General features: G+C 49.7%; 1 pseudogene; it reads right to left on the bottom strand.

Annotated features, from left to right (window-relative positions):
* Positions 1-8,072: 8,072 nt before the first annotated feature.
* LOC119063136 (importin subunit alpha-8-like) lies at positions 8,073-9,386 on the bottom strand (annotated as a pseudogene).
* Between the last annotated feature and the right edge of the window lie 6,636 nt (positions 9,387-16,022).

Genomic DNA, 16,022 nt, shown 5'->3' with positions numbered 1-16,022 from the left:
CCAGCTCTATTGCTTATTTGCTGAATGATTTGGGGCCAATTCTTTATCCTCACTGAGTGGCAGTTTCTGATCTGTCCGCAGGTAATTGTAGTGCTATGTACCCCAGAATTATTGTAAGGACTAGCCGAGTCATTGTGTGTGAAATGCCCAGCACAGAGTGGGCACTCAAAAAAAAAGATAAAGAATGGCCATGATGTTTATCATCCAGGCCCCCATAGAGGGTTGGGTGCCCTTCCCACCTTGTGGACCACTGCCCGCCCCCCTTCTGGCTCAGAAGACCAGAGCTATGAGGGGCTAGTGCTGCCCTCATTACTGACTTGGGTTCCAGCTGGAAAACAGACCCCGGTTTTCTCATCATCTCCAAAGAAGAATCCAATTTTGTGCGAGAGTCCAGGAGATTGTCACGGTCTCTATCCAGGATGGAAGACCATTTGCTGCGTTGTATTTTTCCTCCACCCGTGGGAAATACTTTAATTTTTGCCAGTGAGGAGCTTTTCGTTTGCCTCTATAATTGAAGCAGGGCCTCTGGGTCAGCGGGTCGGTGTCATCTGGCCTGTGAGTCACCCAGGGCAGTTGTCCTCTTTTTATCAAGTGAGTCAAGAATGTGCTGACCCAGGTCACATGGTGTGGAGGAGCGAGAAATTATCTAATGAATTTGAGTGATCGAGTCCCACCCCTACACCTCTTCAGGGGGCGCAACACCCTTCAACCCTGAACCCACCCTCTCTTCCTGGTCACCGTAGAACCAGTCTGATGGGAATGGGTGGGCCAAACCGAACTTCCTTTTCCAAAGTACTCACGAGTGAAAGACACTGTAAAATAACTCATGTCAAAAACCAATGTTAAAATTATGTTGTTCTCTGATAATTTATGCTATCAGGCTTGACAGCGAATATGCTAACTACATTAGTCTTTAAACACTTGTGTTTCTTTCAATTATAGGTTTGGGGTCTAATAATTGCTTTAGCGAACAGATGAATTGCCTCAATGTTCTGCCTACTTATGCTGTAAAGATGTGGCCTTTTAAGCCGATATTCAATAGAAATAACTTTTCGAAAAAAAATTTCCCTGCCCTCAATCTGTAAAACGAAGGACTCTTTTGAATGATGATTAAAGGAACTCATGACAATGGTTTCAATTACACTTAACTGATTTTCATTGGGTATTTTCTCAGCCTGAAGAACAGGGCTAGCACTGATGGGGACACAGACACAGAGGAGGAAGGGAGCTGTGGTCACTGTGAGCTCAACCAGATGCTGCAAGAACCTGGAGAAGTTGCATCAGGGAAAGCAGCATTTTCAAAATGCCCTGTAGTTGGCTGGACCTTGGAGGCAGAGAGGCTGGTGGGGGAGAGTTTTCTGGAAGGGACAGCAAAGGACAGAAGGAAATCAGTAACCTCAGAGATGGCCGTTCTCTGGGCTCTTTGTGGGGCCTTATTTACCGATAGTTCCCTGAATGTTAAGAGTCTCTGTCCCTTTAGCTCGTTTATAACCAGCTCAGGGTCACTGGCTAGTAAGCAAAGAAAACGACATTGCACCTTGGGTCCGTCTAATGCTTTTAAGTGTTTGCTGCTGGTTCTTAGGCTCAGGGCAGAGCAGAATGGCCTGGGCACACTTTTGAGACCCAGAATGCAGGCTGGCAGCTCAGGCTGTCTGCAGGACGTCCGCATCGGAGCCGGGGTGTATGTATATTGAAAAACTCTGGAGCAGTGCTTCTGAAGCCCAAGCACACAACAACCTGCAGAGGCTGTTGACATGCAGATTCTGATTCCAATGGTCTGGGGAAGGGCCTGAGAGTCTGGATTTTTTACAGGCATCCAGCAGAGCCTGAAGCTGCTGGTCCTTGGACCATCTTTCATGCAGCAGGCCTTGGTTTCTGAATCTCACCTGAGGATGGGACCCATCACACTGGTCTACACAGGCTCTGTGTAGGCTTCTCTCAGTATGGATAACAACTGTTCACAGGGGACACAGAGGCTTAGAGCTGAGAGGTTAAAGGGAAGCAGGTCGGGCTGAGCTCTGGGGTCCAAGTGCATGGTGAGTTTCAAAGCAGGGGGACACGTAGGTGGAGCAGGCCGGAGCTCTGGTTCCATCCCTGACAGGTTCCACCCGCAAGACCTTCAGAAGGACCCACTGATTAAATAAATGTGTGCTCAACGTAGGAGGAAAACCCCAGGTTTAAAAGTAATTTCCTTCTGTGGGCCAAGCCTGCCTTCCCCAGTAAGATACACGCAGACATTCTCAGAGGAAATAACTGGTCCTTTGAAGGACACCCCTGTGAGGGAGGCACACGCAGACTTTGATAGAAAGATGGGCTTCCTGATTTTCTCTGGGTCCCAGACTGGGGAAATATGATTATGTTCCACTTACGTTGAAATGAAACACATTTGAAAGTTTTTTTTTTAAATAATGGAAAAAGCAGGTAATCCAAAGAAGTGAATGTCATTCCTTTAAACAATTAACAAAATAAACGAGTTTAGTTGTTTTTTTTTTGAAATCAGGAAATAGCTTCATTGTTTGAATTTAGATATAATTAAACCATTGATTCGGCCTCATTAGAAAGTGAATGTTTATCAAAGAAACAGAGACACTGTGACAGGGATACGGGTGGTGGGGAGCAACAGACTTTATCCAAATACCTACTGCTCATGTCTTTATAAAAAGATAAAAATTAGGATTAGCGAGCGGTCTCAATAGGAAGTGTGGCGGACGTCTTTGCATTTTCCTGAAAGGCCCCATCTTGGCAATACTGTGTTGCTTAGGAACAAACAAAACATGTCTGTGTGTGTGTGTGTGTGTGTGTGTGTGTGTATGTCTCTCTCTCTTTTTTTTAATGGTCCCTTTGTGCCCTGATATTTTTCCAAGTTGGCAGCTGTGAGGAAAAACAATGTGATTTGGTTAGATGCAGCCTCCCTCTCTCAAGTCTGGAGCAGAATAGATAAGAACTTGTATGTCGGAATACAAAGTTTACTCAGCACCAGTCAAAAGCTTTTGATGTTGCCTGCCCAATCTGGCCTCGCATCTTTGAAGTTCTGTTACACATGCTAGGGTTCCGTCAATAAGAAACAGACCTTTCTTTCCCCTGCTAGTTAAAACATCTGCCTTCTGGAAACGCCCCGCTTGAAAGCAGGTTACAATAGTTCCAGGGCCAGTGGAGAGTCAGGCTTTGCCACTCTAGTGACAGGAGAGAAACGTGTAAGGCGTGGAAGCCATTGAAGAGAACCCTCCCGGGCCTGGGGAGGGCGCTATTTCCCATTGCAAGACTGCAAGGGAAGAGGTTTAGCTTGGTCCTCTCCTAGGCAGGAGGACAGGCCAGGGTGGCCTTCCCGGTGGCTCTTTGCACAGCGCCGCACTCCGCACACACGGGATAAGTCATGAGTGATCTGCACTCCTTATCTGAGGCATTAGCTATCTTTCGGGGAATAGGAGCCGGGAAAACACCCTCACTGGTTTGTGGTGCCACGGTTTGCAATGCCATGTAAACTGCTCGGCAAATGGCTTATTGGTCAGAGAATATTGCTTTTTCCTGGAATAAAACCCAGTTACTGATTGCTGAAACCTGTGGCTATCAGAAATGGTATCGTGATGTGCTTCTGCACGGAAGTGTTCTTTGAAGGGACAGAGAGGTGGGGGTCGGAGGGCATCTGTTCTTGGAAATGAAAACATCTCAACCATGGATTATCTGAGCAACCGCTCGCTCCGGCCTGCAATGAAAGCTTTCACCTCAGAGTCTAGTTCTGGAAATGTCAGAGGTGACTAGGAGGTCCAAGGACTGTTGGTGAAGGGCAGGGGGGCAGATAAGCAGAGAGAATGCAAACCGGTGCCTGGCAGCCCCAGGTGCAAGTCCTGACTCCGGCCGTAGGCCTCCTCCATCAGCTGTGAGGGGTGTGGGGCGTGGAAGGTGGAAGGAAAAAGAGCAGGAGCGCATGCGTGAGAGAATTTTTGCCAAAGGCTGAGCTCCGTGGCAGGGAGAGGGGCAAGTGAGGTACCAGGGGGGTAACAAAATCTTTGGGCAGATAAGATGTTCTGGGGTATCACTGGCACCCCTGTTTGGTGCCTGTTCTTCTCTTCTCTCCCAAGCCCAAAATTTGGTGCTCCTGTTACTCTTCTGTTCTCCTTACCTCCCTCCCTGGATTTGGATCTTTTCAGCTTAGCCATTTGAAGAATTAATGACTAGAAACGCTCATTTGGTAACTTCTACCAACAGCATTTTCATTTGAAGGGAAGACAAAGCTTAAGCCAAAGAAATGAATCTTAAGAAATTTAGGCATTGATGAGCAGAATTTCATTGCCCTAGAATTATACCATGGACAGTCTCTGCTAAGCCGAGGAAAGATAAACAGTTCTTTCTCCCAGTCAGTTTGCAAAATAATAGGAAAGAAAACCACAAGAGACTCAGAATTCTGACCTGAAACATTTACAGGTAAACTGGGGGTGGGGCATTAAGGTGGGCTGTGTGGGGGTGGAAGCAGTGGAGGGCTGGTTGGGAGTTTGAGGTGGGGTGTCGGGGCACGGGGTGGGGGGGTGCTGGACTCTACAGCTGCAGTTCAGTTAGTTGTTGGCTAGGGGCCTTCCGGAAGGGTGGAAGGTATAAATTTCCAGGCACATCTAGTTGAGATGCCTGCTAAGGACAACTCCAGCAAAGACTGCCAGTGTGAGCCCCTAAAAATCAGTATCTGCAGCAAGTGTGGAAGAGAGCAATGCCCCATGAAGGGTGTCTACCATCCTACAAGGCTTTTACCTGCAGAGGTCTACTTTGGTCTTCACGCTCACAGCAAGTTTTTGCATCCCTCGGCCTTTTCAGGCCTTTGTGCTGTTCCACGTGCTTTTCCCTGCACTCCGAAAGCCCTTTCCCCCTTCCCTCTGTCTGTTGTGCTCCCAGTCATCATTTCAGGTGCACTTGAAATGCCACTTCCTCCGAGGAGCCTTCCTTACTCCTCCCAAGCAAGACCCTGACCTCCACTGCAACCCACAGCATCTTGCGTTGCCTGTATTGCAACATCACAAGAGGTCGCTTTTCTGTTTTTCTCACGCATCTGTGTTCTGGGTCCACTTGAAGCTCTCAGAGGGCAGGGAATCCATAAGTTTATGAATTCATTTTCAACATCCAGGGCTGTCCTGGGTGGCTGGTACATATTCTAAACATGTGCTGAATGAGGAGGTGTGGAAATAGGAATGAGCAGGCTGTACTGTAACTGCAGGGTGCCACCAGAAGGTAAGGGAGACCCCCACTTCCCACATAGGGTGCTACCTGCATGTGGAACTTGGGGTAACTGGCTTAAGCCTCCTGTGCTGTGTTGCACTATCTGGAGGAAGTATGTGAGCCCCCAGACACCCCCAGCTAAATCCTGCTCTCCAGTGGCTTTGGGGTCCTCCTGCCAAGCACAAATGAAACCCAGGCAAAGATGGCCTTGATCCGCTATTTGCCAAAAGCACCGAGAATCCTTCTTGAGCGCACGCCATGCTCCTGCTAACTGTCATCAGCCAGAACCACATTATTGATGGCAAACACATCCTTGAAACACCAAGAACATTTAAAAATTGATGGAAACATTTTCATTCTGACATCTATTTCTTTTCAAAGACAGCTTTATATTATCAATGAGGCTTCTAGACTTAAAGTAGGAAGGACGGTTTTGGGGCGAGAGGCACAATGGAATCTGGAAGCTGCTTTGGGATGAGGAGAAGGAAGCAGGGAAATGAAGTAATTTGGCTCAGCTCACATGGCTAATGAACGATGGGAATTCTTTGAACTTTAAAAGTGATGCAAAACTCAGTTTTATTGAATTATGATTTATGTACAATAAAATACACTTAAATGTAGAGTTTGGTGAGTTTTAACAACTATGCCCACCTTCATAATACCTTCAAAATTAAGATTCAGAACATTTTTATCACTGCCCCCACAACACACACACACCTACCCCAATCTTGGCCTAGGCATTCAGTGATGTTTCTGTCACTACGGATCAGTGTTGCTTTTGCTAGGATGTCATTTAAGAGGAACTGTACAGCATTGCTGTGTCTGGATTTCTTTCACCAGCACACTGGTTTTGAGAGTCACCCTTGTCATCATGTGTATCGCTGGTTCATTGGATGCAATTTCTAGGCAATATTCCATTGTGTGGACTTTTGGTTCATTCATTCACCAGGCGATGGGCATTGGGCCATTTCTAGTTCAGGGCCACTGCGAATGAAGCTGCTGTGAACATTTGGGTGCAAGCCTTTGGGTCAACACGTTTTTTTTCTCGTGGCCAGACACCTCGGTTGTACAGTAAGTGCAAGTTTATTTTCACAGCAAACTGTCAAACTGCTGCTGGAGGTGGCTGAACCCCCTTCACAGTCCAAGAAGCAGCACACGAGGTTTGAGCCGTGGAGCCTGGTTCTGAGCAGAGGCCCTTCTGACTGTGAAGCCGAGGTCCCTGCCCTCGTGTTGTACCAGCTATCTTCCCAAATCTGTGTGTATGTCAGAATCACCCAGAGAGTCGGTTAAAAGATAGAGAGTTGAGGACTCCATCCCCCAAGTGAGGAGGTCTGGGCCGGAGTTTGGGAATGTGCATTTGTAATGTGCACCCAGAGGGTTCGGGTGCTGGAGAGTCACAGAACGTCATTTGAGAAACTGCTCTGTGGTTCGCCAGGTTTTCCAGAGACAACCCCCCGAACAGAGACATCTGGTATTTTAACAGGGAAATGGCTGCAGTTAACAAATGCCAACATCTGGCTCGTCCAGCTGTTTCTGTATCACCATTGTCTGTGGACGGTCTTAGATGAAGAGATAAATGACATCAAATGGTGGATAATTTCCAAATCTTTCTGAAGTGACTTTGAAATGTATTTTATACAGGCAGACCTCATCTTATTGCACTCTGCTTCATTGTGCTTTGCGGCCGTTGCGCTTTCAAACTAACGGAGGGCTCACGGCAGCCCTGCGTCAAGTTCGTCGGCACCATTTTTCCGACAGTGTTTGTTCGCTTCATGTCTCTGAGTCACATTGGGTGACCCTCACGTGTTCCAAACATCTGCATTATTGTAATATTTGCTAGGGTGATCCTTGCTTTTATTATTGTAATTGTTTTAGGGTGCCACAAACCACACCTGCGTGAGAGCGAACTTGATGGTGAATGGTGTGTGTGTTCCGACTGCCCCACCAACTGACTGTTCCCCATCTCCCTGCCCCCCCTCAGGCCTTCCTGTTCCCTGACCCAACAATATGGAAATTAGGCCCATTAATAACCCTACAGTGGTCCCTAAATCTTCAAGTGAAAGGAAGAGTCGTACATCTCTCATTTTTAATCAAAAGCTAGGAATAATTAAGCTTAGGGAGGAAGGCATGTTGAAAGCCGAGACAGGCAGAAAGCTTGGCCTCTGGTGCCAGTTAGCCAAGCTGTGAATGCAAAGGAAGAGTTCTCGAAGGAAATTAGAAGTGCTACTCCAGTGAACACACGAACGATAAGAAAGTGAAACCACCTTATTGCTGACATGGAGAAAGTTTTAAGTCTGGATAGAATATCAAACCAGCCGCAACATTCCCTTAAGCCAAAGCCTAATCCAGAGCAAGGCCCTAACTTTCTTTGATTCTCTGAAGATGTGCTGGAAATAGCGTGAGAACAAGAATTAAAAGTGGGGCCTCAAGACATGACCGAATCACTGCCATTCCACAATCGAACTTGAACGGTGAGAACTTGCTTCCTCTGGATGAGCAAAGACGGTGCTTTCTCGAGATGGAATCTCCTGCTGCTGAAGACTGTCGAGCTGTTAACAGCAGATGTAGAATATTACATAAGCCTAGTTGATAAAGCGACAGCAGGTCTGCGAGGATAGACTCCAGTGTTGAAAGAAATCTATGGTGGATAAAATGTTAACAATAGCATCCCACACTACAGAGAAATCAGTCATAAAAGGAAGAGTCCATCGAGGTGGCCAACTTCATTGTCCTCTTATTTTAAGCGCTGGCCATAGCCACCCCAACCTTCACTCAGCAACCGGCACTCTGACCAGTGAGTAGCAAACAATGTCAAGGCCAGATCTGCCATCATCAAAAATATGACGACTTAAAAACAAATGTCAAAAAAATTACTGAAGGCTTAGATGATGGTTAGCATTTTCAGCAATAAAGTTTTTATTGCTGAAGTTTTTATTGAGCAGGTTCACCAGCAGCTCCAAGACTCCAGAGTAGACAAGCTGGACCAACTGGGCCCTGGTGCCCCTGTCGCGAAGTTAGCCACTGTGCAGACAGCCTCTTTCTGGACTTTGAAATCTCCATTTTTCATCATACCCACCAGGGGAGGTGGGATGTGGCAAGCAATGGGCTGTTGGAGAAGCCGGTGGGGCCTGGTGGCCCCATTGCTCAGGGGCCAGGCTGCATCCTTCTAGACAGAGGACTCGGGGTGCAGTAGGAGCTGGGGCAGCACGCTCAGGACGCCTGAGTCAATGGCCACCTGGGTTTGGTGATCCGTCCCTGTGACGATGTTGCCCACAGTGTGGAGAGAGGGGGGGTCAAGACATGAGTTTGGAGCTGGTCATGAGCTCAACCAGCTGGGCGGCACCCCCATGGCAACCACGTGGCCAGCGCGGCCATTGCAGCCCTCAGTGAGGCAGGACAGGTCCCGGCAGGCGTCAGAGAGCACCTCGCTGTCTTGGTGCTGCAGGAGAGGGAAGAGGATGGGCAACGTTTGCTTCACTGCCCTTCACAGGGGTACAGGTTCCTGTTTTGGCACAGGCTGGACAGGATCTTTGTGATGTTCTGCAGAAATGGGATTGTTATGGTTGATGAGTTCAGGGCCAGCAGGTATGGGACAGCTTTGCTCGAAATACCAAAGTCTCTGACTTCTGAGCCATTACCTGCTATATTACCGAGGGCCCACACTGCCTGTTCACACACAGTCACATGTGGGGGGAAGACAGGTGCTCAAGCAGGGGCTGGATGGCGCCCTTCTATGACAGCGTGAGCCTGCTCTGAAGTCCCCGAAGCAACGGCAATGTTGGTCAGAGCCCAGGCTGCCTCAGACCACAAGCAGCGGTGACGTGAGGACCTTAGGAACTCAACCAGCCTGGGAGGGAGCCCCGCTTTGACAGCCAGTTTTAGAGGAGGGTTCCTTTCTGGGGACAGTATTCTCCTGGCTGCCTGGATGGCCTGGAAATGTGGGTCAGGATCTGAGGCAACCACACCATTGATTGTTTCTTGCAGATTGAGGCTGACCTGGTCAGTCCCTTCCTCAGAAGCTGAGGCAGTGGAGAGACTGGTGATGTTTCTTGTCTTGAAGACCTGCTCATCGTTTTTGGCCTTCCGGAGCTGACTGTTGTCCGTGGCCTTCACCTTACAGAAGCGTCTTTGCCCTGGTACTTAGATGTTCTCAGCCTCTCTTCTGGAGCTTCTAAAGTCAGCATATTGGCTAGAAGAAGTAAGCCACCTGGCAGGGACCCCCCCCCCCCCGCCTTCTTAATTTTCAATGGCTATGAAGATAGACTGAGATCCTGCCCAGAGCCTGGTGTAAACTCGGCACCTTGTGAATGTCGGGTGGAAATGGTAGCATTACCTGCTCTTACTGCCCTGGCCCACGGTGGTCCAGGGTTGTGAATGGTGAGTCCCCATTACAGGACTTTCCCTCTCAGAACCTGGCCTTCAGGGATGTACAGGGGCTGGCCTTTCTCCCCTCCCACCTCAGAGCACTTGGGAGAAGCCTTTATTCCACCCCTCCCTCTTCTCCCAGGGGAATAAAAAGTGCTTCCCCACCCCCTAGCTCTCAGCCCATTTCCCCCCTGAGCCAGAGATTATTGCTACTTGTCACTTCTTATCTGATCGCCAAATAACACAAAAGGTAATTCCTTCCCAGCAAAGGTCTGATTGCCAGTGACCTTCAGACACCCAGGCGTGTGACTGTGTGAGAACAGCCCAGGCTGGTGCGAGGAATTTGTCTTCTTACTCTCAGCTCCGCCCCGCTTTCCGATGGAGCCCTGCCCTCTCCGCGGGCCTCACCTCTGGGGGCCCCCCCCTGCTGTGGGCGGATGTGTCTCCCCTCCTGCCCCCTTCCCACCCCAGGAGACTGTTTGCACCTGGAGAGAGGAGCACACCTTTTGGGGTCTCTCCACCCTGACGTGTCGCACAGTTTGACATGGCCTTGGCAGAGGGTCCCCTGGGAACACAGAGTGGGTGCCTGGGACAAGCTTCAGATAAGGGGCCCAGGGCCGCTGCAGTTCAGGCAAACAGAGGGCACGCTGCCTTGAGAGCAAGGGGTCTCACCATCGGAATGCGACTCTACCATCCTCTCTTCAGTCCCCCAGACGCCAGTGCTCCGGTTCCTTTCTGGATAGTCATGCCTGACTCTCTCTCTGGAATTCTTGGCTCCTGCCCTGAAGTGTGTCCCCCCTCCCCTCCCCTCCCCTTTGCCATCCACAGTGACCTTGGCGCGTCTGCCAACACAACATCGCGAGGCTTTATAAACCTCATATCTCAGAAGGGGCTGACATTACATTACAAGAGGATCTGTAAACCTCCCCGAGATGACTGATGTCTTTTTTAAACAACAGACCAAGACTTCATTTAAATTAGTAACATGGAGATTAGAGGCGCTCTCTCAGCCCCTGGCGCGGCCACGCCGAGATGCTGGGAATATCAGTCACATGAAAGCTGTTAAGTTTGAGATGGAAATAAATCTGGGAGCCTGTAAAAACTGTCAGCAGGTCAGGGAAGTTTATGAACTCTTGCTGTATCTAATCATAAATCATCAGAATAAGCTAAAACTAAGAAGAAAAATGTCCTCTTTTGTAATCTAATGCTGTCTGTTAGGGCAATAAAACTCAAATGAAATGCATGCATTGCAATTTTTAGCTGATACTTTACATTATTAGTAAAGTGAAGGAAGAGGCTCCAACTTAAAAGAGTGAGACAGATGAGGGGAAGGCGCCTGTTCTTCTAAGGCTCCGCACTCTCGATCCTCGGGCTTTGTGGTGTCCGCTTCCCCTTGTACCTCCTTGGGCCTCCAAACAAGGAAGTAGGTGTGGACTTGGGGGCTAAGTGACAGGTAGTGAGAGAGTCCAGGTGACGGCCTTGAGAGGTCACACGGCCTCCCGTCTCAGCTCCCTGGGTGGGGGTTTCCCACAATACCTGTGTTGACCCAGTCAACATTCCCACACTTGCAGGCTGCGGAGGGTGGGAGGTGAATGGACAGGTGCCCTCATTCCCCAAGCTCTTTAGAGGTGACTCACCTCCGAGCCCAGGTTCTTAGGCGCTCCTCTGTATCCCCGGAGACCCTGGGCACTAACTCACGTATTCTGTACCTTTCTCCCATTGTCTGCGGTGTCTGAGGTTAAGGACCACCTTTTGCCTTTATGTCTTTTGGGACCTGCCCAGGGGTTGACAGAGCCCCAAGCAGGCACAGAAGTTGTGTGAGGAACAGGTTGTTTTATTTATATCAGCTGTTTATAGAGTGCTAGATCTGTGCTGGGTGCCGGAGGCTCAAAGGGAAATAATGTTCCACAGAAGGGTGGGGGTGGGGAGGAAGGTGGGGCAGTCCTGGGTTCCTGCCATCTATAGCTGCTGCCTCTCCTTGGTCTTCCTAAACACTGGGAAGGTCCAGGTGGGAAAGCGTCCTCCAAGCAGGTGGTGGCATCTCCCACATCCGGGGTGCCACGGCAGTGTCTCCCTGGGCTTGAGTCCGTGGCGCTCTGTGGTTCTCTCTCCCCCGATGGAAATCCAGTGAAGGGCCGGTCGTTCTGCGGGATGTATGCATACCCCAGCTTGGTGTAGGGATCAGAGGGCTAACTCCTCCAGAAACCTCCTTCCTCAGGGAATAGGGTGCTTCAAGCAGAGAGCTCGGACCTGGGGTGCCTGTGAGCTTCCAGAAGGCCTGGGACTCCTGAACCGTACTCACCTGCACTTGCTGAAATTTAATGTTTCCTTTAGGCAGCAGGTCCATCAAAAGAGAAAATTCAAAGGGAATTGTGCCTTTATGGCTGTTTCTCCATTTCCCATTAACTTCCACATATGCATTTTTTAGTTAGCCTCTTGATAGTCCTGGGAGGAGGGCTGCTTGGTCAAGGGCTGTTCTTACTTTCACAAGTCGGGGAACAGAGAGCTTATTTAAGAGTAGCTAATGAGTGGCGTGGTCATGCTTGAACCCGGCGTCTTTGCTCTCAGATCGCTCCATTTTCCATTATATCGTACCACCCGTTCATCTTCTAAGAGTCTGTTGGTCATGTGGGACCAGAGAATTATGGGAAGTGGGAATTGGTGCAGCAGCTGGAGGTTATTAGGCAGTGGACTGAAAGATGGGCAGTAAGGTGGGATGCATGCACGTTTCGTGGGGGTGGACTCTTGCCTTATCTTTGGGACAAGAGAGAGCGTGTGTGTCTATGTGTTTGTACCAACATTACAAAATAAAAAGTTTGTGAAGCGTCTCGTACCCTCTTGACTTGGAAGACCATTTGTCCTACGTATGACCCTCTATTGTATTCCCTGGGGGCAGACGAGAGACACTGACGCTGGACTGCTGGGGAAGGTAAAATGTAGGGGTGCTAACGATGCTACAGAAATCCATGTGTGCTTTCACTGTTCATGTGTTTTTAACTTCTCTTTAACATTTCAGCAAACTCGCAGTTATTAACAACCACACCTAAGACAAAAGCAAACTAAAAGGACAGCTAGATCAGGAGTGGAAACATAGAAATAAAGATCTCAAGGAGGGTTAGCAACAGGGGAGTGGCAGGAGGAGAAGGGGGGAGAAGGTACAGAAAATAAGTAGCATAGACGGTAGATAGAAAATAGATGGGGGGAGGGCAAGAATAGTATGGGAAATATAGAATCTAAAGAACTTGAGACACATGGTCATAAACTAAAGGGGGGGAATGGTGGGGATGGGGGAGTAGGGTAGAGGGGAATGAAGGGGGAAATAGAACAACTGTAATGGCTTAATCAATAAAAAAAATTTAAAAATCACTAAAAAAAAAAAGAAATCCGTGTGTGTGGGTGTGGTATAAATCTCTTAGTAGGTGACACCCTCTTACCGAGGAAAATCCCCTTTCAAGGAAAGGAGACTAAAATAAGTGACTACATTGCTCTTAAGGAGTGGGAGGAAGAGGAGTGTGTGCAGAGGTGGGGGTGGAAGCACCAGACAGGGAGCAGGAATGCAGCTTGTGAGAGTGAAGGGCAAGTTCAAGTAGGAGAAGCCAGCACGTTAGAGGCTGAATTTTCTGGGAAGCAGATCCTAAGAAGACTCACATCCAGGAGGTTTCTAGGAGGTGTTTAGGACTCAGCTCCGGTAGAAGGGACGGGACAGAAGCAGACAGGGGCAGACGGACAGGCTGAGCTCTGGTGTAACACGTGCTGAGGCCTCACGTGTGGGAGCCCCGAAGTCGATGGCCCTTCAGAGGTGGCCTGAGGTTGGGGTAGGGGACTGAGGCTCCAAACAGCACAGAGATTAGTCCCAGCAGCAGGCCGTGCTGGGCAGGCCGTGTGACCTTTGTGCCCTGAGGTTCAGTGGGAACAAATGGGGCAAGCTCCCTGCTCTCATTCTAGTGGGGGAGGCAGACACTAAACAAGCCCATCTGTTAATGAAGGGTGATTTCACATAGTTGTAAGAAAGGATGAACAAAGATGGATACATTTATAAGAACAAATGAAGAACATAAAAAGGGAGCTGTGAAGGAGTGTGAGCAGGGTGAGGAAAGGGGGTGAAAGGGGACACCTGTGGGAGCTTAGGCCAGGCCTCACACAGGACAAGAAGGAACCAGCCACCAACCACTGGGGGCCAGGGCTGCGTCGGGCAGACAGAGGGGCGGATAAGGGCATTGGCCCTGAAGTGAACATGGACTTGAGGTACTGAAGCATCGGAAGGGGGGCCACTGTGGCCGGGCACGGTGAGGGGGAAGGTGCTGGAAACAAGCAGGCAGGGCCTGCCCAGGAGAGTCCAAGAGGCCAGGCTGAGAAATGTGCATTTCATGGTAAGGAAAACTGTCGGGCGCGGGAAGGTTTCGATTAGGGAGACGTGCCGTCTGGTTCATGTTTCCACCATGGTCTCTCTGGCTGCTGTGTTAGATGGGTTTTCCAGGGCGCCCTGGCTGGAAGCAGGGAGACCAGTTAGGAGGCTACTGCAATCACCGAAACACACAGCAAATACGTAGAAAAGGGTTTGGATTGCACATCACGGGCCCGAGTGCACCGAGTCCTAAGGGGAGGCTGCTGGGAAGAGCTTCATGGTGGAGGTAAGATTGGAGTTAAGGCCTTGGAAGGGCCCTGAAAGAGAGGAGATGAAGGCATTCCAGGGAAAGGTCTGAGCCAAGGCCCAGTGTGGGAAGGAACTAGGGGAGTGCGCTGTGGGCCGGGAGGAAGTCAGTGGGCAGCTTGGATCGATAGCGTGGCCACTAGCCACCTATGTCCTTTGGGTGCATCAGATATGGCCAGAGTGACTGAGGAACTGAATGTAAATTTTACTTAGATTTAAAAAGTGGAGGCAGTGAGGATTTCCCCCATTGAACAAAATGTCACTGTTTGGGTAGGGTTGCACTGAACTTGAACTGTTGGCAACTTAGCATCCAAACAGAGATGTGTGGTGTGTGTAAGGCGCCCACCCGTTTTCAAAGACCTGGCATCCAAAACAGTGTAAGAGATCTCACCAACACTTTCATATCGATTACACTCGGAGATGGCGGTGTTCGGGATACATGGGTAAATAAAATACGTTACTAAATTAATTCACTTTTTAATTTTTTTACTTTTTAAAATGTGGTTACTAGAACATCGAGTGTCAGGTACGACTCCTGTTGTATTTCTAGTTGACAGAGCTGCTCTGGAGAGGCAAATGGGGAACCCCTGCAGTTCCTCCTCTAGGAATTCAGAGGTGCCTTTAATCAGGGTCCTCAAGTAGTGATTGCTTGTATCACCCTGATTTTCATAACAATAACAAAGTCATTAACTAATCGCCTCCTCTAATACGACCAGTTAACATTTATATAGCGCTTATATGATGGTGTCCTAGTACTCCCCATGTGCAGATACAGGTTCATTTACACCTCCAGGCAACATACAGACCCATGAAGGCATGGGCTCTTCTGCCTGATGGACCGCACGGGGCGCATTCCTCCCGGGGTGGGGGTGGGGGGTGGGCTGGGCAGGCCGGGGCGAGGTGCTGGAAGACAGCAACAGCTGGCACACAACTGGCTGAGGGTGGGGCGGAGGTCCAAGTGAAGCCATTCTGCTTGGCAGAGTGGCGTGCGGCTAGATTTGGTTAAAAAAAGAAAATTCTTGGCCCTCTTGGCCTTGATGGGGGTGGGGCACCGCATTGGAAACAACCAGGGGAAGAAGGAAGAGACCAGTTCCAGGACAATACGTTTTTATTCCCCATCTTAGGCTCTGAAAAGCGAAAGTTCCTGTTTGTGAAAACAAAGCCGGGCCCCAGTCTGGGGCTGCTGTGACTCCACAGACACCAGGTCCGAGACTCTGCCTCACTAGATAAAGCTCCACGTGACCTGTGTCACACACAGTGGCACAGATGTACCCATGTGACCTCACACACAGGCCCAGACTCGAGCACGTGGGTCAAAGACTCTGGCTCCCTTCCTGCTGATGTTTCCATCTCCAGCCGTTGTACCCCAGAGGGACTGACCCGCGTTAACTAATGACAGCGACTTCCTCTTGCAGCCTCCAAAACACAGCGGATGCCTGCTGTCCCGTCCCCGGCAGGGCGTAGGGGCAGAGGAAAGGTGATGGACCAGCCTCTTGTCCATTTCTCCTCATTGTTGTGAGAGGACATTACGACTGTGTTTCCTCTGCAAAGGGCACTCGGGAGAAGGGCCGGACAGGCACACAGGTGTCCCCTTCCTGACTGCGAGTTGCTGGGAGACAGGCCATCGGTCCCCCCCACGTTGTCTTTAGCTGCTTTCAGAAGCCCATGGCTTTGTCCCGCCAGCCCCGCTTCCCCGGTTCATGCCGTGCCCGGGACGCCACGGGGCAGCTCTGTGGACTTTCTGCCAGATGCGCCCAGAACCTTGACCTGGGGAGTCACAGCAGAGCCAGAGTCCAACCACAGG

The sequence above is a fragment of the Artibeus jamaicensis genome, unplaced genomic scaffold, assembly GCF_021234435.1.
Source record: "Artibeus jamaicensis isolate MK-2021 breed Jamaican fruit bat unplaced genomic scaffold, CSHL_Jam_final contig_2170, whole genome shotgun sequence".
In the NCBI taxonomy this organism is placed as follows: Eukaryota; Metazoa; Chordata; class Mammalia; order Chiroptera; family Phyllostomidae; genus Artibeus; species Artibeus jamaicensis.
Note: the sequence above shows the minus strand (reverse complement) of the source record. Positions and strands in the feature narration are given on the sequence as shown.